At 50.0% G+C, this 21,311-nt stretch overlaps 10 non-coding genes and 23 pseudogenes across 10 annotated transcripts; all 33 read right to left on the minus strand.

Annotated features, from left to right (window-relative positions):
- Positions 1 to 422: 422 nt before the first annotated feature.
- LOC142562291 (5S ribosomal RNA) lies at positions 423 to 541 on the minus strand (annotated as a pseudogene).
- Positions 542 to 1,062: 521 nt separating this feature from the next.
- Positions 1,063 to 1,181, minus strand: LOC142562971 (5S ribosomal RNA). Its single transcript, XR_012824279.1, has one exon. It is a non-coding gene; the product is annotated as a 5S ribosomal RNA (ribosomal RNA).
- Positions 1,182 to 1,701: 520 nt separating this feature from the next.
- On the minus strand, positions 1,702 to 1,820 carry LOC142561026 (5S ribosomal RNA). The gene has a single exon (XR_012823557.1). It is a non-coding gene; the product is annotated as a 5S ribosomal RNA (ribosomal RNA).
- A 529-nt stretch (positions 1,821 to 2,349) lies between these two features.
- On the minus strand, positions 2,350 to 2,468 carry LOC142561592 (5S ribosomal RNA; annotated as a pseudogene).
- Positions 2,469 to 2,993: 525 nt separating this feature from the next.
- LOC142561894 (5S ribosomal RNA) lies at positions 2,994 to 3,112 on the minus strand (annotated as a pseudogene).
- A 525-nt stretch (positions 3,113 to 3,637) lies between these two features.
- Positions 3,638 to 3,756, minus strand: LOC142561904 (5S ribosomal RNA; annotated as a pseudogene).
- A 525-nt stretch (positions 3,757 to 4,281) lies between these two features.
- On the minus strand, positions 4,282 to 4,400 carry LOC142562023 (5S ribosomal RNA; annotated as a pseudogene).
- A 525-nt stretch (positions 4,401 to 4,925) lies between these two features.
- Positions 4,926 to 5,044, minus strand: LOC142562129 (5S ribosomal RNA; annotated as a pseudogene).
- A 525-nt stretch (positions 5,045 to 5,569) lies between these two features.
- Positions 5,570 to 5,688, minus strand: LOC142562771 (5S ribosomal RNA). Its single transcript, XR_012824084.1, has one exon. It is a non-coding gene; the product is annotated as a 5S ribosomal RNA (ribosomal RNA).
- Positions 5,689 to 6,213: 525 nt separating this feature from the next.
- Positions 6,214 to 6,332, minus strand: LOC142562924 (5S ribosomal RNA). The gene has a single exon (XR_012824234.1). It is a non-coding gene; the product is annotated as a 5S ribosomal RNA (ribosomal RNA).
- Positions 6,333 to 6,857: 525 nt separating this feature from the next.
- LOC142561895 (5S ribosomal RNA) lies at positions 6,858 to 6,976 on the minus strand (annotated as a pseudogene).
- A 525-nt stretch (positions 6,977 to 7,501) lies between these two features.
- Positions 7,502 to 7,620, minus strand: LOC142562343 (5S ribosomal RNA; annotated as a pseudogene).
- A 526-nt stretch (positions 7,621 to 8,146) lies between these two features.
- LOC142561905 (5S ribosomal RNA) lies at positions 8,147 to 8,265 on the minus strand (annotated as a pseudogene).
- A 525-nt stretch (positions 8,266 to 8,790) lies between these two features.
- Positions 8,791 to 8,909, minus strand: LOC142562024 (5S ribosomal RNA; annotated as a pseudogene).
- Positions 8,910 to 9,434: 525 nt separating this feature from the next.
- Positions 9,435 to 9,553, minus strand: LOC142562131 (5S ribosomal RNA; annotated as a pseudogene).
- Positions 9,554 to 10,078: 525 nt separating this feature from the next.
- On the minus strand, positions 10,079 to 10,197 carry LOC142562773 (5S ribosomal RNA). The gene has a single exon (XR_012824086.1). It is a non-coding gene; the product is annotated as a 5S ribosomal RNA (ribosomal RNA).
- Positions 10,198 to 10,724: 527 nt separating this feature from the next.
- LOC142562682 (5S ribosomal RNA) lies at positions 10,725 to 10,843 on the minus strand. The gene has a single exon (XR_012824000.1). It is a non-coding gene; the product is annotated as a 5S ribosomal RNA (ribosomal RNA).
- Positions 10,844 to 11,368: 525 nt separating this feature from the next.
- Positions 11,369 to 11,487, minus strand: LOC142561769 (5S ribosomal RNA; annotated as a pseudogene).
- Positions 11,488 to 12,012: 525 nt separating this feature from the next.
- Positions 12,013 to 12,131, minus strand: LOC142562256 (5S ribosomal RNA; annotated as a pseudogene).
- A 526-nt stretch (positions 12,132 to 12,657) lies between these two features.
- Positions 12,658 to 12,775, minus strand: LOC142562457 (5S ribosomal RNA; annotated as a pseudogene).
- A 529-nt stretch (positions 12,776 to 13,304) lies between these two features.
- On the minus strand, positions 13,305 to 13,423 carry LOC142561198 (5S ribosomal RNA). The gene has a single exon (XR_012823724.1). It is a non-coding gene; the product is annotated as a 5S ribosomal RNA (ribosomal RNA).
- Positions 13,424 to 13,948: 525 nt separating this feature from the next.
- LOC142561795 (5S ribosomal RNA) lies at positions 13,949 to 14,067 on the minus strand (annotated as a pseudogene).
- A 526-nt stretch (positions 14,068 to 14,593) lies between these two features.
- LOC142561787 (5S ribosomal RNA) lies at positions 14,594 to 14,712 on the minus strand (annotated as a pseudogene).
- A 525-nt stretch (positions 14,713 to 15,237) lies between these two features.
- Positions 15,238 to 15,356, minus strand: LOC142561865 (5S ribosomal RNA; annotated as a pseudogene).
- A 528-nt stretch (positions 15,357 to 15,884) lies between these two features.
- Positions 15,885 to 16,003, minus strand: LOC142561200 (5S ribosomal RNA). The gene has a single exon (XR_012823726.1). It is a non-coding gene; the product is annotated as a 5S ribosomal RNA (ribosomal RNA).
- Positions 16,004 to 16,527: 524 nt separating this feature from the next.
- LOC142562802 (5S ribosomal RNA) lies at positions 16,528 to 16,646 on the minus strand. The gene has a single exon (XR_012824113.1). It is a non-coding gene; the product is annotated as a 5S ribosomal RNA (ribosomal RNA).
- Positions 16,647 to 17,171: 525 nt separating this feature from the next.
- LOC142562026 (5S ribosomal RNA) lies at positions 17,172 to 17,290 on the minus strand (annotated as a pseudogene).
- Positions 17,291 to 17,813: 523 nt separating this feature from the next.
- On the minus strand, positions 17,814 to 17,932 carry LOC142561796 (5S ribosomal RNA; annotated as a pseudogene).
- A 525-nt stretch (positions 17,933 to 18,457) lies between these two features.
- LOC142561788 (5S ribosomal RNA) lies at positions 18,458 to 18,576 on the minus strand (annotated as a pseudogene).
- A 525-nt stretch (positions 18,577 to 19,101) lies between these two features.
- On the minus strand, positions 19,102 to 19,220 carry LOC142561866 (5S ribosomal RNA; annotated as a pseudogene).
- A 525-nt stretch (positions 19,221 to 19,745) lies between these two features.
- LOC142561136 (5S ribosomal RNA) lies at positions 19,746 to 19,864 on the minus strand. Its single transcript, XR_012823663.1, has one exon. It is a non-coding gene; the product is annotated as a 5S ribosomal RNA (ribosomal RNA).
- A 525-nt stretch (positions 19,865 to 20,389) lies between these two features.
- Positions 20,390 to 20,508, minus strand: LOC142562027 (5S ribosomal RNA; annotated as a pseudogene).
- A 525-nt stretch (positions 20,509 to 21,033) lies between these two features.
- On the minus strand, positions 21,034 to 21,152 carry LOC142562028 (5S ribosomal RNA; annotated as a pseudogene).
- Positions 21,153 to 21,311: the final 159 nt, after the last annotated feature.

Consider the following 21,311-nt stretch of genomic DNA (forward strand, 5'->3'; position numbering starts at 1 on the left):
AACAATACACGCACGCGTCGTGTACGTTGATCACTCCGTTTGTGGTTGTTCGCTGCATGCGTGCGTGCTAGTGCTCACAAAAGCAAGAGGGCGAGCGCCAGATCTTGCGCGCGTTGCAGCCCACAAGGTGCCACTTTATTGATGCGTTGTCATTGAGCTGTATGCGGGTGTGATAAGTAAGCGGTTAGAAGCTTGTGCGACTAAATTTTGCATCATTACGTATACCGCTTACCACCGTCATCATTCCGCGTACAATATCGTGTAGTGGCCTGAATATTGTTGGTGTTACACTTCGCCGTTGGCTCTACCAGCAGGCTCCAGTTGAACGTAAGTTACAGTAAATGCAACCACCCACACGTTGTGCAAATGAAAAAAAAAACAAGACGTCACAGAAGCACGCAATAAAAAAGCAAAAAGAACGGTGCAATCAGCACTCGGTGTTCCCAGGTGGTCTCCCTTCCAAGTACTGACCGAGCTCAATGCTGCTTAGCTTCGGGGATCGGACGAGAACCGGCGTATTCAGCATGGTATCGCCAATGGCGAGAATGTGCTGTTTACGACTGCACCTGTATCGTGCTGCTATGTTGTGCAGTCGCCGAATTTATTGCTACAGCATACAGCACGTACGCGGCAGTCTTTCCGTGAACAATACACGCACGCATCGTGTACGTTGATCACTCCGTTTATGGTTGTTCGCTGCATGCGTGTGTGCTAGTGCTTACAAAAACAAGAGGGCGAGCGCCACATTTTGCGCGCGTTGCAGCACACAAGGTGCCACTTTATTGATGCGTTGTCATTGAGCTGTAAGCGGGTGTGATACGTAAGCGGTTAGAAGCTTGTGCGACTAAATTTTGCATCATTACGTATACCGCTTACCACCGTCATCATTCCGCGTACAATATCGTGTAGTGGCCTGAATATTGTTGGTGTTACACTTCGCCGTTGGCTCTACAAGCAGGCTCCAGTTGAACGTAAGTTACAGTAAATGCAACCACCCACACGTTGTGCAAATGAAAAAAAAAGGCGTCATAGAAGCAAGTAATAAAAAAGCAAAAAGAACGCTGCCATCAGCACTCGGTGTTCCCAGGTGGTCGCCCTCCCAAGTACTGACCGAGCCCAATGCTGCTTAGCTTCGGGGATCGGACGAGAACCGGCGTATTCAGCATGGTATGGCCAATGGCGAGAATGTGCTGTTTACGACTGCACCTGTATCGTGCTGCTATGTTGTGCAGTCGCCGAATGTATTGCTACAGCATACAGCACGTACGCGGCAGTCTTTCCGTGAACAATACACGCACGCATCGTGTACGTTGATCCCTCCGTTTATGGTTGTTCGCTGCATGCGTGTGTGCTAGTGCTTACAAAAACAAGAGGGCGAGCGCCACATTTTGCGCGCGTTGCAGCCCACAAGGTGCCACTTTATTGATGCGTTGTCATTGAGCTCTATGCGGGTGTGATACGTAAGCGGTTAGAAGCTTGTGCGACTAAATTTTGCATCATTACGTATACCGCTTACCACCGTCATCATTCCGCGTACAATATCGTGTAGTGGCCTGAATATTGTTGGTGTTACACTTCGCCGTGGGCTCTACCAGCAGGCTCCAGTTGAACGTAAGTTACAGTAAATGAAACCACCCACACGTTGTGCAAATGAAAAAAAAGGCGTCATAGAAGCAAGTAATAAAAAAGCAAAAAGAACGGTGCCATCAGCACTCGGTGTTCCCAGGTGGTCGCCCTCCCAAGTACTGACCGAGCCCAATGCTGCTTAGCTTCGGGGATCGGACGAGAACCGGCGTAGTCAGCATGGTATGGCCGATGGCGAGAATGTGCTGTTTACGACTGCACCTGTATGGTGCTGCTATGTTGTGCAGTCGCCGAATGTATTGCTACAGCATACAGCACGTACGCGGCAGTCTTTCCGTGAACAATACACGCACGCGTCGTGTACGTTGATCACTCCGTTTGTGGTTGTTCGCTGCATGCGTGCGTGCTAGTGCTCACAAAAACAAGAGGGCGAGCGCCAGATTTTGCGCGCGTTGCAACCCACAAGGTGCCACTTTATTGATGCGTTGTCATCGAGCTGTATGCGGGTGTGATAAGTAAGCGCTTAGAAGCTTGTGCGACTAAATTTTGCATCATTACGTATACCGCTTACCACCGTCATCATTCCGCGTACAATATCGTGTAGTGGCCTGAATATTGTTGGTGTTACACTTCGGCGTTGGCTCTACCAGCAGGCTCCAGTTGAACGTAAGTTACCGAAAATGCAACCACCCATACGTTGTGCAAATGTAAAAAAAAAAAAACAAGACGCCACAGAAGCACGCAATAAAAAAGCAAAAATAACGGTGCCATCAGCACTCGGTGTTCCCAGGTGGTCTCCCTCCCAAGTACTGACCGAGCCCAATGCTGCTTAGCTTCGGGGATCGGACGAGAACCGGCGTATTCAGCATGTTATGGCCGATGGCGAGAATGGGCTGTTTACGACTGCACCTGTATCGTGCTGCTATGTCGTGCAGTCGCCGAATGTATTGCTACAGCATACAGCATGTACGCGGCAGTCTTTCCGTGAACAATACACGCACGCGTCGTGTACGTTGATCACTCCGTTTGTGGTTGTTCGCTGTATGCGTGCGTGCTAGTGCTCACAAAAACAAGAGGGCGAGCGCCACATTTTGCGCGCGTTGCAGCCCACAAGGTGCCACTTTATTGATGCGTTGTCATTGAGCTGTATGCGGGTGTGATAAGTAAGCGGTAAGAAGCTTGTGCGACTAAATTTTGCATCATTACGTATACCGCTTACCACCGTCATCATTCCGCGTACAATATCGTGTAGTGGCCTGAATATTGTTGGTGTTACACTTCGGCGTTGGCTCTACCAGCAGGCTCCAGTTGAACGTAAGTTACAGTAAATGCAACCACCCACACGTTGTGCAAATGAAAAAAAAGACAAGACGTCACAGAAGCACGAAACAAAAAAGCAAAAAGAACGGTGCCAACAGCACTCGGTGTTCCCAGGTGGTCTCCCTCCCAAGTACTGACCGAGCCCAATGCTGCTTAGCTTCGGGGATCGAACGAGAACCGGCGTATTCAGCATCGTATGGCCGATGGCGAGAATGTGCTGTTTACAACTGCACCTGTATCGTGCTGCTATGTTGTGCAGTCGCCGAATGTATTGCTACAGCATACAGCACGTACGCGGCAGTCTTTCCGTGAACAATACACGCACGCGTCGTGTACGTTGATCACTCCGTTTGTGGTTGTTCGCTGCATGCGTGCTTGCTAGTGCTCACAAAAACAAGAGGGCGAGCGCCACATTTTGCGCGCGTTGCAGCCCACAAGGTGCCACTTTATTGATGCGTTGTCATTGAGCTGTATGCGGGTGTGATAAGTAAGCGGTTAGAAGCTTGTGCGACTAAATTTTGCATCATTACGTATACCGCTTACCACCGTCATCATTCCGCGTACAATATCGTGTGTTGGCCGGAATATTGTTGGTGTTACACTTCGGCGTTGGCTCTACCAGCAGGCTCCAGTTGAACGTAAGTTACAGTAAATGCAACCACCCACACGTTGTGCAAATGAAAAAAAAAACAAGACGTCACAGAAGCACGCAATAAAAAAGCAAAAAGAACGGTGCCATGAGCACTCGGTGTTCCCAGGTGGTCTCCCTCCCAAGTACTGACCGAGCCCAATGCTGCTTAGCTTCGGGGATCGGACGAGAACCGGCGTATTCAACATGGTATGGCCGATGGCGAGAATGTGCTGTTTACGACTGCACCTTTATCGTGCTGCTATGTTGTGCAGTCGCCGAATGTATTCCTACAGCATACAGCACGTACGCGGCAGTCTTTCCGTGAACAATACACGCACGCGTCGTGTACGTTGATCACTCCGTTTGTGGTTGTTCGCTGCATGCGTGCGTGCTAGTGCTCACAAAAGCAAGAGGGCGAGCGCCAGATCTTGCGCGCGTTGCAGCCCACAAGGTGCCACTTTATTGATGCGTTGTCATTGAGCTGTATGCGGGTGTGATAAGTAAGCGGTTAGAAGCTTGTGCGACTAAATTTTGCATCATTACGTATACCGCTTACCACCGTCATCATTCCGCGTACAATATCGTGTAGTGGCCTGAATATTGTTGGTGTTACACTTCGGCGTTGGCTCTACCAGCAGGCTCCAGTTGAACGTAAGTTACAGTAAATGCAACCACCCACACGTTGTGCAAATGAAAAAAAAAACAAGACGTCACAGAAGCACGCAATAAAAAAGCAGAAAGAACGGTGCCATCAGCACTCGGTGTTCCCAGGTGGTCCCCCTCCCAAGTACTGACCGAGCCCAATGCTGAATAGCTTCGGGGATCGGACGAGAACCGGCGTATTCAGCATGGTATGGCCGATGGCGAGAATGTGCTGTTTACAACTGCACCTGTATCGTGCTGCTATGTTGTGCAGTCACCGAATGTATTGCTACAGCATACAGCACGTACGCGGCAGTCTTTCCGTGAACAATACACGCACGCGTCGTGTACGTTGATAACTCCGTTTGTGGTTGTTCGCTGCATGCGTGCGTGCTAGTGCTCACAAAAGCAAGAGGGCGAGCGCCAGATCTTGCGCGCGTTGCAGCCCACAAGGTGCCACTTTATTGATTCGTTGTCATTGAGCTGTATGCGGGTGTGATAAGTAAGCGGTTAGAAGCTTGTGCGACTAAATTTTGCATCATTACGTATACCGCTTACCACCGTCATCATTCCGCGTACAATATCGTGTAGTGGCCTGAATATTGTTGGTGTTACACTTCGGCGTTGGCTCTACCAGCAGGCTCCACATGAACGTAAGTTACAGTAAATGCAACCACCCACACGTTGTGCAAATGAAAATAAAAAACAAGACGTCACAGAAGCACGCAATAAAAAGCAAAAAGAACGGTGCCATCAGCACTCGGTGTTCCCAGGTGGTCCCCCTCCCAAGTACTGACCGAGCCCAATGCTGAATAGCTTCGGGGATCAGACGAGAACCGGCGTATTCAGCATGGTATGGCCGATGGCGAGAATGTGCTGTTTACAACTGCACCTGTATCGTGCTGCTATTTTGTGCAGTCACCGAATGTATTGCTACAGCATACAGCACGTACGCGGCAGTCTTTCCGTGAACAATACACGCACGCGTCGTGTACGTTGATCACTCCGTTTGGGGTTGTTCGCTGCATGCGTGCGTGCTAGTGCTCACAAAAACAAGAGGGCGAGCGCCACATTTCGCGCGCGTTGCAGCCCACAAGGTGCCACTTTATTGATGCGTTGTCATTGAGCTGTATGCGGGTGTGATAAGTAAGCGGTTAGAAGCTTGTGCGACTAAATTTTGCATCATTACGTATACCGCTTACCACCGTCATCATTCCGCGCACAATATCGTGCAGTGGCCTGAATATTGTTGGTGTTACACTTCGGCGTTGGCTCTACCAGCTGGCTCCAGTTGAACGTAAGTTACAGTAAATGCAACCACCCACACGTTGTGCAAATGAAAAAAAAAACAAGACGTCACAGAAGCACGCAATAAAAAAGCAAAAAGAACGGTGCCATCAGCACTCGGTGTTCCCAGGTGGTCCCCCTCCCAAGTACTGACCGAGCCCAATGCTGCTTAGCTTCGGGGATCGGACGAGAACCGGCGTATTCAGCATGGTATGGCCGATGGCGAGAATGTGCTGTTTACAACTGCACCTGTATCGTGCTGCTATGTTGTGCAGTCGCCGAATGTATTGCTACAGCATACAGCACGTACGCGGCAGTCTTTCCGTGAACAATACACGCACGCGTCGTGTACGTTGATCACTCCGTTTGTGGTTGTTCGCTGCATGCGTGCTTGCTAGTGCTCACAAAAACAAGAGGGCGAGCGCCACATTTTGCGCGCGTTGCAGCCCACAAGGTGCCACTTTATTGATGCGTTGTCATTGAGCTGTATGCGGGTGTGATAAGTAAGCGGTTAGAAGCTTGTGCGACTAAATTTTGCATCATTACGTATACCGCTTACCACCGTCATCATTCCGCGTACAATATCGTGTGTTGGCCGGAATATTGTTGGTGTTACACTTCGGCGTTGGCTCTACCAGCAGGCTCCAGTTGAACGTAAGTTACAGTAAATGCAACCACCCACACGTTGTGCAAATGAAAAAAAAAACAAGACGTCACAGAAGCACGCAATAAAAAAGCAAAAAGAACGGTGCCATCAGCACTCGGTGTTCCCAGGTGGTCTCCCTCCCAAGTACTGACCGAGCCCAATGCTGCTTAGCTTCGGGGATCGGACGAGAACCGGCGTATTCAACATGGTATGGCCGATGGCGAGAATGTGCTGTTTACGACTGCACCTTTATCGTGCTGCTATGTTGTGCAGTCGCCGAATGTATTCCTACAGCATACAGCACGTACGCGGCAGTCTTTCCGTGAACAATACACGCACGCGTCGTGTACGTTGATCACTCCGTTTGTGGTTGTTCGCTGCATGCGTGCGTGCTAGTGCTCACAAAAGCAAGAGGGCGAGCGCCAGATCTTGCGCGCGTTGCAGCCCACAAGGTGCCACTTTATTGATGCGTTGTCATTGAGCTGTATGCGGGTGTGATAAGTAAGCGGTAAGAAGCTTGTGCGACTAAATTTTGCATCATTACGTATACCGCTTACCACCGTCATCATTCCGCGTACAATATCGTGTAGTGGCCTGAATATTGTTGGTGTTACACTTCGGCGTTGGCTCTACCAGCAGGCTCCAGTTGAACGTAAGTTACAGTAAATGCAACCACCCACACGTTGTGCAAATGAAAAAAAAGACAAGACGTCACAGAAGCACGAAACAAAAAAGCAAAAAGAACGGTGCCAACAGCACTCGGTGTTCCCAGGTGGTCTCCCTCCCAAGTACTGACCGAGCCCAATGCTGCTTAGCTTCGGGGATCGAACGAGAACCGGCGTATTCAGCATCGTATGGCCGATGGCGAGAATGTGCTGTTTACGACTGCACCTGTATCGTGCTGCTATGTTGTGCAGTCGCCGAATGTATTGCTACAGCATACAGCACGTACGCGGCAGTCTTTCCGTGAACAATACACGCACGCGTCGTGTACGTTGATCACTCCGTTTGTGGTTGTTCGCTGCATGCGTGCTTGCTAGTGCTCACAAAAACAAGAGGGCGAGCGCCACATTTTGCGCGCGTTGCAGCCCACAAGGTGCCACTTTATTGATGCGTTGTCATTGAGCTGTATGCGGGTGTGATAAGTAAGCGGTAAGAAGCTTGTGCGACTAAATTTTGCATCATTACGTATACCGCTTACCACCGTCATCATTCCGCGTACAATATCGTGTAGTGGCCTGAATATTGTTGGTGTTACACTTCGGCGTTGGCTCTACCTGCAGGCTCCAGTTGAACGTAAGTTACAGTAAATGCAACCACCCACACGTTGTGCAAATGAAAAAAAAGACAAGACGTCACAGAAGCACGAAACAAAAAAGCAAAAAGAACGGTGCCAACAGCACTCGGTGTTCCCAGGTGGTCTCCCTCCCAAGTAGTGACCGAGCCCAATGCTGCTTAGCTTCGGGGATCGAACGAGAACCGGCGTATTCAGCATCGTATGGCCGATGGCGAGAATGTGCTGTTTACGACTGCACCTGTATCGTGCTGCTATGTTGTGCAGTCGCCGAATGTATTGCTACAGCATACAGCACGTACGCGGCAGTCTTTCCGTGAACAATACACGCACGCGTCGTGTACGTTGATCACTCCGTTTGTGGTTGTTCGCTGCATGCGTGCTTGCTAGTGCTCACAAAAACAAGAGGGCGAGCGCCACATTTTGCGCGCGTTGCAGCCCACAAGGTGCCACTTTATTGATGCGTTGTCATTGAGCTGTATGCGGGTGTGATAAGTAAGCGGTTAGAAGCTTGTGCGACTAAATTTTGCATCATTACGTATACCGCTTACCACCGTCATCATTCCGCGTACAATATCGTGTGTTGGCCGGAATATTGTTGGTGTTACACTTCGGCGTTGGCTCTACCAGCAGGCTCCAGTTGAACGTAAGTTACAGTAAATGCAACCACCCACACGTTGTGCAAATGAAAAAAAAAAACAAGACGTCACAGAAGCACGCAATAAAAAAGCAAAAAGAACGGTGCCATGAGCACTCGGTGTTCCCAGGTGGTCTCCCTCCCAAGTACTGACCGAGCCCAATGCTGCTTAGCTTCGGGGATCGGACGAGAACCGGCGTATTCAACATGGTATGGCCGATGGCGAGAATGTGCTGTTTACGACTGCACCTTTATCGTGCTGCTATGTTGTGCAGTCGCCGAATGTATTCCTACAGCATACAGCACGTACGCGGCAGTCTTTCCGTGAACAATACACGCACGCGTCGTGTACGTTGATCACTCCGTTTGTGGTTGTTCGCTGCATGCGTGCGTGCTAGTGCTCACAAAAGCAAGAGGGCGAGCGCCAGATCTTGCGCGCGTTGCAGCCCACAAGGTGCCACTTTATTGATGCGTTGTCATTGAGCTGTATGCGGGTGTGATAAGTAAGCGGTTAGAAACTTGTGCGACTAAATTTTGCATCATTACGTATACCGCTTACCACCGTCATCATTCCGCGTACAATATCGTGTAGTGGCCTGAATATTGTTGGTGTTACACTTCGGCGTTGGCTCTACCAGCAGGCTCCAGTTGAACGTAAGTTACAGTAAATGCAACCACCCACACGTTGTGCAAATGAAAAAAAAACAAGACGTCACAGAAGCACGCAATAAAAAAAGCAGAAAGAACGGTGCCATCAGCACTCGGTGTTCCCAGGTGGTCCCCCTCCCAAGTACTGACCGAGCCCAATGCTGAATAGCTTCGGGGATCGGACGAGAACCGGCGTATTCAGCATGGTATGGCCGATGGCGAGAATGTGCTGTTTACAACTGCACCTGTATCGTGCTGCTATGTTGTGCAGTCACCGAATGTATTGCTACAGCATACAGCACGTACGCGGCAGTCTTTCCGTGAACAATACACGCACGCGTCGTGTACGTTGATCACTCCGTTTGTGGTTGTTCGCTGCATGCGTGCGTGCTAGTGCTCACAAAAGCAAGAGGGCGAGCGCCAGATCTTGCGCGCGTTGCAGCCCACAAGGTGCCACTTTATTGATTCGTTGTCATTGAGCTGTATGCGGGTGTGATAAGTAAGCGGTTAGAAGCTTGTGCGACTAAATTTTGCATCATTACGTATACCGCTTACCACCGTCATCATTCCGCGTACAATATCGTGTAGTGGCCTGAATATTGTTGGTGTTACACTTCGGCGTTGGCTCTACCAGCAGGCTCCACATGAACGTAAGTTACAGTAAATGCAACCACCCACACGTTGTGCAAATGAAAATAAAAAACAAGACGTCACAGAAGCACGCAATAAAAAGCAAAAAGAACGGTGCCATCAGCACTCGGTGTTCCCAGGTGGTCCCCCTCCCAAGTACTGACCGAGCCCAATGCTGAATAGCTTCGGGGATCAGACGAGAACCGGCGTATTCAGCATGGTATGGCCGATGGCGAGAATGTGCTGTTTACAACTGCACCTGTATCGTGCTGCTATTTTGTGCAGTCACCGAATGTATTGCTACAGCATACAGCACGTACGCGGCAGTCTTTCCGTGAACAATACACGCACGCGTCGTGTACGTTGATCACTCCGTTTGGGGTTGTTCGCTGCATGCGTGCGTGCTAGTGCTCACAAAAACAAGAGGGCGAGCGCCACATTTCGCGCGCGTTGCAGCCCACAAGGTGCCACTTTATTGATGCGTTGTCATTGAGCTGTATGCGGGTGTGATAAGTAAGCGGTTAGAAGCTTGTGCGACTAAATTTTGCATCATTACGTATACCGCTTACCACCGTCATCATTCCGCGCACAATATCGTGCAGTGGCCTGAATATTGTTGGTGTTACACTTCGGCGTTGGCTCTACCAGCTGGCTCCAGTTGAACGTAAGTTACAGTAAATGCAACCACCCACACGTTGTGCAAATGAAAAAAAAAACAAGACGTCACAGAAGCACGCAATAAAAAAGCAAAAAGAACGGTGCCATCAGCACTCGGTGTTCCCAGGTGGTCCCCCTCCCAAGTACTGACCGAGCCCAATGCTGCTTAGCTTCGGGGATCGGACGAGAACCGGCGTATTCAGCATGGTATGGCCGATGGCGAGAATGTGCTGTTTACAACTGCACCTGTATCGTGCTGCTATGTTGTGCAGTCGCCGAATGTATTGCTACAGCATACAGCACGTACGCGGCAGTCTTTCCGTGAACAATACACGCACGCGTCGTGTACGTTGATCACTCCGTTTGTGGTTGTTCGCTGCATGCGTGCTTGGTAGTGCTCACAAAAACAAGAGGGCGAGCGCCACATTTTGCGCGCGTTGCAGCCCACAAGGTGCCACTTTATTGATGCGTTGTCATTGAGCTGTATGCGGGTGTGATAAGTAAGCGGTTAGAAGCTTGTGCGACTAAATTTTGCATCATTACGTATACCGCTTACCACCGTCATCATTCCGCGTACAATATCGTGTGTTGGCCGGAATATTGTTGGTGTTACACTTCGGCGTTGGCTCTACCAGCAGGCTCCAGTTGAACGTAAGTTACAGTAAATGCAACCACCCACACGTTGTGCAAATGAAAAAAAAAAAACAAGACGTCACAGAAGCACGCAATAAAAAAGCAAAAACAACGGTGCCATCAGCACTCGGTGTTCCCAGGTGGTCTCCCTCCCAAGTACTGACCGAGCCCAATGCTGCTTAGCTTCGGGGATCGGACGAGAACCGGCGTATTCAGCATGGTATGGCCGATGGCGAGAATGTGCTGTTTACGACTGCACCTGTATCGTGCTGCTATGTTGTGCAGTCGCCGAATGTATTGCTACAGCATACAGCACGTACGCGGCAGTCTTTCCGTGAACAATACACGCACGCGTCGTGTACGTTGATCACTCCGTTTGTGGTTGTTCGCTGCATGCGTGCGTGCTAGTGCTCACAAAAGCAAGAGGGCGAGCGCCAGATCATGCGCGCGTTGCAGCCCACAAGGTGCCACTTTATTGATGCGTTGTCATTGAGCTGTATGCGGGTGTGATAAGTAAGCGGTTAGAAGCTTATGCGACTAAATTTTGCATCATTACCTATACCGCTTACCACCGTCATCATTCCGCGTACAATATCGTGTAGTGGCCTGAATATTGTTGGTGTTACACTTCGGCGTTGGCTCTACCAGCAGGCTCCAGTTGAACGTAAGTTACAGTAAATGCAACCACCCACACGTTGTGCAAATGAAAAAAAAAACAAGACGTCACAGAAGCACGCAATAAAAAAGCAAAAAGAACGGTGCCATCAGCACTCGGTGTTCCCAGGTGGTCCCCCTCCCAAGTACTGACCGAGCCCAATGCTGAATAGCTTCGGCGATCGGACGAGAACCGGCGTATTCAGCATGGTATGGCCGATGGCGAGAATGTGCTGTTTAGAACTGCACCTGTATCGTGCTGCTATGTTGTGCAGTCACCGAATGTATTGCTACAGCATACAGCACGTACGCGGCAGTCTTTCCGTGAACAATACACGCACGCGTCGTGTACGTTGATCACTCCGTTTGTGGTTGTTCGCTGCATGCGTGCGTGCTAGTGCTCACAAAAGCAAGAGGGCGAGCGCCAGATCTTGCGCGCGTTGCAGCCCACAAGGTGCCACTTTATTGATTCGTTGTCGTTGAGCTGTATGCGGGTGTGATAAGTAAGCGGTTAGAAGCTTGTGCGACTAAATTTTGCATCATTACGTATACCGCTTACCACCGTCATCATTCCGCGTACAATATCGTGTAGTGGCCTGAAAATTGTTGGTGTTACACTTCGGCGTTGGCTCTACCAGCAGGCTCCAGTTGAACGTAAGTTACAGTAAATGCAACCACCCACACGTTGTGCAAATGAAAATAAAAAACAAGACGTCACAGAAGCACGCAATAAAAAGCAAAAAGAACGGTGCCATCAGCACTCGGCGTTCCCAGGTGGTCCCCCTCCCAAGTACTGACCGAGCCCAATGCTGAATAGCTTCGGGGATCAGACGAGAACCGGCGTATTCAGCATGGTATGGCCGATGGCGAGAATGTGCGGTTTACAACTGCACCTGTATCGTGCTGCTATGTTTTGCAGTCACCGAATGTATTGCTACAGCATACAGCACGTACGCGGCAGTCTTTCCGTGAACAATACACGCACGCGTCGTGTACGTTGATCACTCCGTTTGGGGTTGTTCGCTGCATGCGTGCGTGCTAGTGCTCACAAAAACAAGAGGGCGAGCGCCACATTTCGCGCGCGTTGCAGCCCACAAGGTGCCGCTTTATTGATGCGTTGTCATTGAGCTGTATGCGGGTGTGATAAGTAAGCGGTTAGAAGCTTGTGCGACTAAATTTTGCATCATTACGTATACCGCTTACCACCGTCATCATTCCGCGCACAATATCGTGCAGTGGCCTGAATATTGTTGGTGTTACACTTCGGCGTTGGCTCTACCAGCAGGCTCCAGTTGAACGTAAGTTACAGTAAATTCAACCACCCACACGTTGTGCAAATGAAAAAAAAAAACAAGACGTCGCAGAAGCACGCAATAAAAAAGCAAAAAAAACGGTGCCATCAGCACTCGGTGTTCCCAGGTGGTCTCACTCCCAAGTACTGACCGAGCCAATGCTGCTTAGCTTCGGGGATCGAACGAGAACCGGCGTATTCAGCATGGTATGGCCGATGGCGAGAATGTGCTGTTTACGACTGCACCTGTATCGTGCTGCTATGTTGTGCAGTCGCCGAATGTATTGCTACAGCATACAGCACGTACGTGGCAGTCTTTCCGTGAACAATACACGCACGCATCGTGTACGTTGATCACTCCGTTTGTGGTTGTTCGCTGCATGCGTGTGTGCTAGTGCTTACAAAAACAAGAGGGCGAGCGCCACATTTTGCGCGCGTTGCAGCCCACAAGGTGCCACTTTATTGATGCGTTGTCATTGAGCTGTATGCGGGTGTGATACGTAAGCGGTTAGAAGCTTGTGCGACTAAATTTTGCATCATTACGTATACCGCTTACCATCGTCATCATTCCGCGTACAATATCGTGTAGTGGCCTGAATATTGTTGGTGTTACACTTCGCCGTTGGCTCTACCAGCAGGCTCCAGTTGAACGTAAGTTACAGTAAATGCAACCACCCACACGTTGTGCAAATGAAAAAAAAAAAGAGCATGACGTCACAGAAGCAGGCAATAAAAAAGCAAAAAGAAAGGTGCAATCAGCACTCGGTGTTCCCAGGTGGTCTCCCTCCCAAGTACTGACCGAGCCCAATGCTGCTTAGCTTCGGGGATCGGACGAGAACCGGCGTATTCAGCATGGTATGGCCGATGGCGAGAATGTGCTGTTTACGACTGCACCTGTATCGTGCTGCTATGTTGTGCAGTCGCCGAATGTATTGCTACAGCATACAGCACGTACGCGGCAGTCTTTCCGTGAACAATACACGCACGCGTCGTGTACGTTGATCACTCCGTTTGTGGTTGTTCGCTGCATGCGTGCTTGCTAGTGCTCACAAAAACAAGAGGGCGAGCGCCACATTTTGCGCGCGTTGCAGCCCACAAGGTGCCACTTTATTGATGCGTTGTCATTGAGCTGTATGCGGGTGTGATAAGTAAGCGGTTAGAAGCTTGTGCGACTAAATTTTGCATCATTACGTATACCGCTTACCACCGTCATCATTCCGCGTACAATATCGTGTGTTCGCCGGAATATTGTTGGTGTTACACTTCGGCGTTGGCTCTACCAGCAGGCTCCAGTTGAACGTAAGTTACAGTAAATGCAACCACCCACACGTTGTGCAAATGAAAAAAAAAACAAGACGTCACAGAAGCACGCAATAAAAAAGCAAAAAGAACGGTGCCATCAGCACTCGGTGTTCCCAGGTGGTCTCACTCCCAAGTACTGACCGAGCCCAATGCTGCTTAGCTTCGGGGATCGAACGAGAACCGGCGTATTCAGCATGGTATGGCCGATGGCGAGAATGTGCTGTTTACGACTGCACCTGTATCGTGCTACTATGTTGTGCAGTCGCCGAATGTATTGCTACAGCATACAGCACGTACGCGGCAGTCTTTCCGTGAACAATACACGCACGCGTCGTGTACGTTGATCACTCCGTTTGTGGTTGTTCGCTGCATGCGTGCGTGTTTGTGCTCACAAAAGCAAGAGGGCGAGCGCCACATTTTGCGCGCGTTGCAGCCCACAAGGTGCCACTTTATTGATGCGTTGTCATTGAGCTGTATGCGGGTGTGATAAGTAAGCGGTTAGAAGCTTGTGCGACTAAATTTTGCATCATTACGTATACCGCTTACCACCGTCATCATTCCGCGTACAATATCGTGTAGTGGCCTGAATATTGATGGTGTTACACTTCGGCGTTGGCTCTATCAGCAGGCTCCAGTTGAACGTAAGTTACAGTAAATGCAACCACCCACACGTTGTGCAAATGAAAAAAAAAAACAAGACGTCACAGAAGAACGCTATAAAAAAGCAAAAAGAACGGTGCCATCAGCACTCGGTGTTCCGAGGTGGTCCCCCTCCCAAGTACTGACCGAGCCCAATGCTGATTAGCTTCGGGGATCGGACGAGAACCGGCGTATTCAGCATGGTATGGCCGATGGCGAGAATGTGCTGTTTACGACTGCACCTGTATCGTGCTGCTATGTCGTGCAGTCGCCGAATGTATTGCTACAGCATACAGCACGTACGCGGCAGTCTTTCCGTGAACAATACACGCACGCGTCGTGTACGCTGATCACTCCGTTTGTGGTTGTTCGCTGCATGCGTGCGTGCTAGTGCTCACAAAAACAAGAGGGCGAGCGCCACATTTTGCGCGCGTTGCAGCCCACAAGGTGCCACTTTATTGATGCGTTGTCATTGAGCTGTATGCGGGTGTGATCAGTAAGCGGTTAGAAGCTTGTGCGACTAAATTTTGCATCATTACGTATACCGCTTACCACCGTCATCATTCCGCGTACAATATCGTTTAGTGGCCTGAATATTGATGGTGTTACACTTCGGCGTTGGCTCTACCAGCAGGCTCCCGTTGAACGTAAGTTACAGTAAATGCAACCACCCACACGTTGTGCAAATGAAAAAAAAAACAAGACGTCACAGAAGCACGCAATAAAAAAGCAAAAAGAACGGCGCCATCAGCACTCGGTGTTCCGAGGTGGTCCCCCTCCCAAGTACTGACCGAGCCCAATGCTGATTAGCTTCGGGGATCGGACGAGAACCGGCGTATTCAGCATGGTATGGCCGATGGCGAGAATGTGCTGTTTACGACTGCACCTGTATCGTGCTGCTATGTCGTGCAGTCGCCGAATGTATTGCTACAGCATACAGCACGTACGCGGCAGTCTTTCCGTGAACAATACACGCACGCGTCGTGTACGTTGATCACTCCGTTTGTGGTTGTTCGCTGCATGCGTGTGTGCTAGTGCTTACAAAAACAAGAGGGCGAGCGCCACATTTTGCGCGCGTTGCAGCCCACAAGGTGCCACTTTATTGATGCGTTGTCATTGAGCTGTATGCGGGTGTGATACGTAAGCGGTTAGAAGCTTGTGCGACTAAATTTTGCATCATTACGTATACCGCTTACCATCGTCATCATTCCGCGTACAATATCGTGTAGTGGCCTGAATATTGTTGGTGTTACACTTCGCCGTTGGCTCTACCAGCAGGCTCCAGTTGAACGTAAGTTACAGTAAATGCAACCACCCACACGTTGTGCAAATGAAAAAAAAAAGAGCATGACGTCACAGAAGCAGGCAATAAAAAAGCAAAAAGAAAGGTGCAATCAGCACTCGGTGTTCCCAGGTGGTCTCCCTCCCAAGTACTGACCGAGCCCAATGCTGCTTAGCTTCGGGGATCGGACGAGAACCGGCGTATTCAGCATGGTATGGCCGATGGCGAGAATGTGCTGTTTACGACTGCACCTGTATCGTGCTGCTATGTTGTGCAGTCGCCGAATGTATTGCTACAGCATACAGCACGTACGCGGCAGTCTTTCCGTGAACAATACACGCACGCATCGTGTACGTTGATCACTCCGTTTGTGGTTGTTCGCTGCATGCGTGTGTGCTAGTGCTTACAAAAACAAGAGGGCGAGCGCCGCATTTTGCGCGCGTTGCAGCCCACAAGGTGCCACTTTATTGATGCGTTGTCATTGAGCTGTATGCGGGTGTGATACGTAAGCGGTTAGAAGCTTGTGCGACTAAATTTTGCATCATTACGTATACCGCTTACCACCGTCATCATTCCGCGTACAATATCGTGTAGTGGCCTGAATATTGTTGGTTTTACACTTCGCTGTTGGCTCTACCAGCAGGCTCCAGTTGAACGTAAGTTACAGTAAATGCAACCACCCACACGTTGTGCAAATGAAAAAAAAACAAGGCGTCATAGAAGCAAGTAATACAAAAGCAAAAAGAACGGTGCCATCAGCACTCGGTGTTCCCAGGTGGTCGCCCTCCCAAGTACTGACCGAGCCCAATGCTGCTTAGCTTCGGGGATCGGACGAGAACCGGCGTATTCAGCATGGTATGGCCGATGGCGAGAATGTGCTGTTTACGACTGCACCTGTATCGTGCTGCTATGTTGTGCAGTCGCCGAATGTATTGCTACAGCATACAGCACGTACGCGGCAGTCTTTCCGTGAACAATACACGCACGCGTCGTGTACGTTGATCACTCCGTTTGTGGTTGTTCGCTGCATGCGTGCTTGCTAGTGCTCACAAAAACAAGAGGGCGAGCGCCACATTTTGCGCGCGTTGCAGCCCACAAGGTGCCACTTTATTGATGCGTTGTCATTGAGCTGTATGCGGGTGTGATAAGTAAGCGGTTAGAAGCTTGTGCGACTAAATTTTGCATCATTACGTATACCGCTTACCACCGTCATCATTCCGCGTACAATATCGTGTGTTCGCCGGAATATTGTTGGTGTTACACTTCGGCGTTGGCTCTACCAGCAGGCTCCAGTTGAACGTAAGTTACAGTAAATGCAACCACCCACACGTTGTGCAAATGAAAAAAAAAACAAGACGTCACAGAAGCACGCAATAAAAAAGCAAAAAGAACGGTGCCATCAGCACTCGGTGTTCCCAGGTGGTCCCCCTCCCAAGTACTGACCGAGCCCAATGCTGAATAGCTTCGGGGATCGGACGAGAACCGGCGTATTCAGCATGGTATGGCCGATGGCGAGAATGTGCTGTTTACGACTGCACCTGTATCGTGCTGCTATGTTGTGCAGTCAACGAATGTATTGCTACAGCATACAGCACGTACGCGGCAGTCTTTCCGTGAACAATACACGCACGCGTCGTGTACGTTGATCACTCCGTTTGTGGTTGTTCGCTGCATGCGTGCGTGCTAGTGCTCACAAAAACAAGAGGGCGAGCGCCACATTTTGCGCGCGTTGCAGCCCACAAGGTGCCACTTTATTGATGCGTTGTCATTGAGCTGTATGCGGGTGTGATAAGTAAGCGGTTAGAAGCTTGTGCGACTAAATTTTGCATCATTACGTATGCCGCTTACCACCGTCATCATTCCGCGCACAATATCGTGCAGTGGCCTGAATATTGTTGGTGTTACACTTCGCCGTTGGCTCTACCAGCAGTCTTCAGTTGAACCTAAGTTACAGTAAATGCAAACACCCACACGTTGTGCAAATGAAAAAAAACAAGACGTCACAGAAGCACGCAATAAAAAAGCAAAAAGAACGGTGCCATCAGCACTCGGTGTTCCCAGGTGGTCTCACTCCCAAGTACTGACCGAGCCCAATGCTGCTTAGCTTCGGGGATCGAACGAGAACCGGCGTATTCAGCATGGTATGGCCGATGGCGAGAATGTGCTGTTTACGACTGCACCTGTATCGTGCTACTATGTTGTGCAGTCGCCGAATGTATTGCTACAGCATACAGCACGTACGCGGCAGTCTTTCCGTGAACAATACACGCACGCGTCGTGTACGTTGATCACTCCGTTTGTGGTTGTTCGCTGCATGCGTGCGTGTTTGTGCTCACAAAAGCAAGAGGGCGAGCGCCACATTTTGCGCGCGTTGCAGCCCACAAGGTGCCACTTTATTGATGCGTTGTCATTGAGCTGTATGCGGGTGTGATAAGTAAGCGGTTAGAAGCTTGTGCGACTAAATTTTGCATCATTACGTATACCGCTTACCACCGTCATCATTCCGCGTACAATATCGTGTAGTGGCCTGAATATTGATGGTGTTACACTTCGGCGTTGGCTCTATCAGCAGGCTCCAGTTGAACGTAAGTTACAGTAAATGCAACCACCCACACGTTGTGCAAATGAAAAAAAAAACAAGACGTCACAGAAGCACGCTATAAAAAAGCAAAAAGAACGGTGCCATCAGCACTCGGTGTTCCGAGGTGGTCCCCCTCCCAAGTACTGACCGAGCCCAATGCTGATTAGCTTCGGGGATCGGACGAGAACCGGCGTATTCAGCATGGTATGGCCGATGGCGAGAATGTGCTGTTTACGACTGCACCTGTATCGTGCTGCTATGTCGTGCAGTCGCCGAATGTATTGCTACAGCATACAGCACGTACGCGGCAGTCTTTCCGTGAACAATACACGCACGCGTCGTGTACGCTGATCACTCCGTTTGTGGTTGTTCGCTGCATGCGTGCGTGCTAGTGCTCACAAAAACAAGAGGGCGAGCGCCACATTTTGCGCGCGTTGCAGCCCACAAGGTGCCACTTTATTGATGCGTTGTCATTGAGCTGTATGCGGGTGTGATCAGTAAGCGGTTAGAAGCTTGTGCGACTAAATTTTGCATCATTACGTATACCGCTTACCACCGTCATCATTCCGCGTACAATATCGTTTAGTGGCCTGAATATTGATGGTGTTACACTTCGGCGTTGGCTCTACCAGCAGGCTCCAGTTGAACGTAAGTTACAGTAAATGCAACCACCCACACGTTGTGCAAATGAAAAAAAAAACAAGACGTCACAGAAGCACGCAATAAAAAAGCAAAAAGAACGGCGCCATCAGCACTCGGTGTTCCGAGGTGGTCCCCCTCCCAAGTACTGACCGAGCCCAATGCTGATTAGCTTCGGGGATCGGACGAGAACCGGCGTATTCAGCATGGTATGGCCGATGGCGAGAATGTGCTGTTTACGACTGCACCTGTATCGTGCTGCTATGTCGTGCAGTCGCCGAATGTATTGCTACAGCATACAGCACGTACGCGGCAGTCTTTCCGTGAACAATACACGCACGCGTCGTGTACGTTTATCACTCCGTTTGTGGTTGTTCGCTGCATGCGTGCGTGCTAGTGGTCACAAAAACAAGAGGGCGAGCGCCACATTTTGCGCGCGTTGCAGCCCACAAGGTGCCACTTGATTGATGCGTTGTCATTGAGCTGTATGCGGGTGTGATAAGTAAGCGGTTAGAAGCTTGTGCGACTAAATTTTGCATCATTACGTATACCGCTTACCACCGTCATCATTCCTCGTACAATATCGTGCAGTGGCCTGAATATTGTTGGTGTTACACTTCGGCGTTGGCTCTACCAGCAGTCTCCAGTTGAACCTAAGTTACAGTAATTGCAAACACCCACACGTTGTGCAAATGAAAAAAAAAACAAGACGCCACAGAAGCACGCAATAAAAAAGCAAAAAGAACGGTGCCATCAGCACTCGGTGTTCCCAGGTGGTCTCCCTCCCAAGTACTGACCGAGCCCAATGCTGCTTAGCTTCGGGGATCGGACGAGAACCGGCGTATTCAGCATGGTATGGCCGATGTCGAGAATGGGCTGTTTACGACTGCACCTGTATCGTGCTGCTATGTTGTGCAGTCGCCGAATGTATTGCTACAGCATACAGCATGTACGCGGCAGTCTTTCCGTGAACAATACACGCACGCGTCGTGCACGTTGATCACTCCGTTTGTGGTTGTTCGCTGTATGCGTGCGTGCTAGTGCTCACAAAAACAAGAGGGCGAGCGCCACATTTTGCGCGCGTTGCAGCCCACAAGGTGCCACTTTATTGATGCGTTGTCATTGAGCTGTATGCGGGTGTGATAAGTAAGCGGTTAGAAGCTTGTGCGACTAAATTTTGCATCATTACGTATACCGCTTACCACCGTCATCATTCCTCGTACAATATCGTGCAGTGGCCTGAATATTGTTGGTGTTACACTTCGGCGTTGGCTCTACCAGCAGTCTCCAGTTGAACCTAAGTTACAGTAAATGCAAACACCCACACGTTGTGCAAATGAAAAAAAAAACAAGACGTCACAGAAGCACGCAATAAAAAAGCAAAAAGAACGGTGCCATCAGCACTCGGTGTTCCCAGGTGGTCCCCCTCCCAAGTACTGACCGAGCCCAATGCTGAATAGCTTCGGGGATCGGACGAGAACCGGCGTATTCAGCATGGTATGGCCGATGGCGAGAATGTGCTGTTTACGACTGCACCTGTATCGTGCTGCTATGTTGTGCAGTCAACGAATGTATTGCTACAGCATACAGCACGTACGCGGCAGTCTTTCCGTGAACAATACACGCACGCGTCGTGTACGTTGATCACTCCGTTTGTGGTTGTTCGCTGCATGCGTGCTTGCTAGTGCTCACAAAAACAAGAGGGCGAGCGCCACATTTTGCGCGCGTTGCAGCCCACAAGGTGCCACTTTATTGATGCGTTGTCATTGAGCTGTATGCGGGTGTGATAAGTAAGCGGTTAGAAGCTTGTGCGACTAAATTTTGCATCATTACGTATACCGCTTACCACCGTCATCATTCCGCGTACAATATCGTGTGTTCGCCGGAATATTGTTGGTGTTACACTTCGGCGTTGGCTCTACCAGCAGGCTCCAGTTGAACGTAAGTTACAGTAAATGCAACCACCCACACGTTGTGCAAATGAAAAAAAAAACAAGACGTCACAGAAGCACGCAATAAAAAAGCAAAAAGAACGGTGCCATCAGCACTCGGTGTTCCCAGGTGGTCCCCCTCCCAAGTACTGACCGAGCCCAATGCTGAATAGCTTCGGGGATCGGACGAGAACCGGCGTATTCAGCATGGTATGGCCGATGGCGAGAATGTGCTGTTTACGACTGCACCTGTATCGTGCTGCTATGTTGTGCAGTCAACGAATGTATTGCTACAGCATACAGCACGTACGCGGCAGTCTTTCCGTGAACAATACACGCACGCGTCGTGTACGTTGATCACTCCGTTTGTGGTTGTTCGCTGC

The sequence above is a fragment of the Dermacentor variabilis genome, chromosome 10, assembly GCF_050947875.1.
Source record: "Dermacentor variabilis isolate Ectoservices chromosome 10, ASM5094787v1, whole genome shotgun sequence".
NCBI lineage: Eukaryota > Metazoa > Arthropoda > Arachnida > Ixodida > Ixodidae > Dermacentor > Dermacentor variabilis.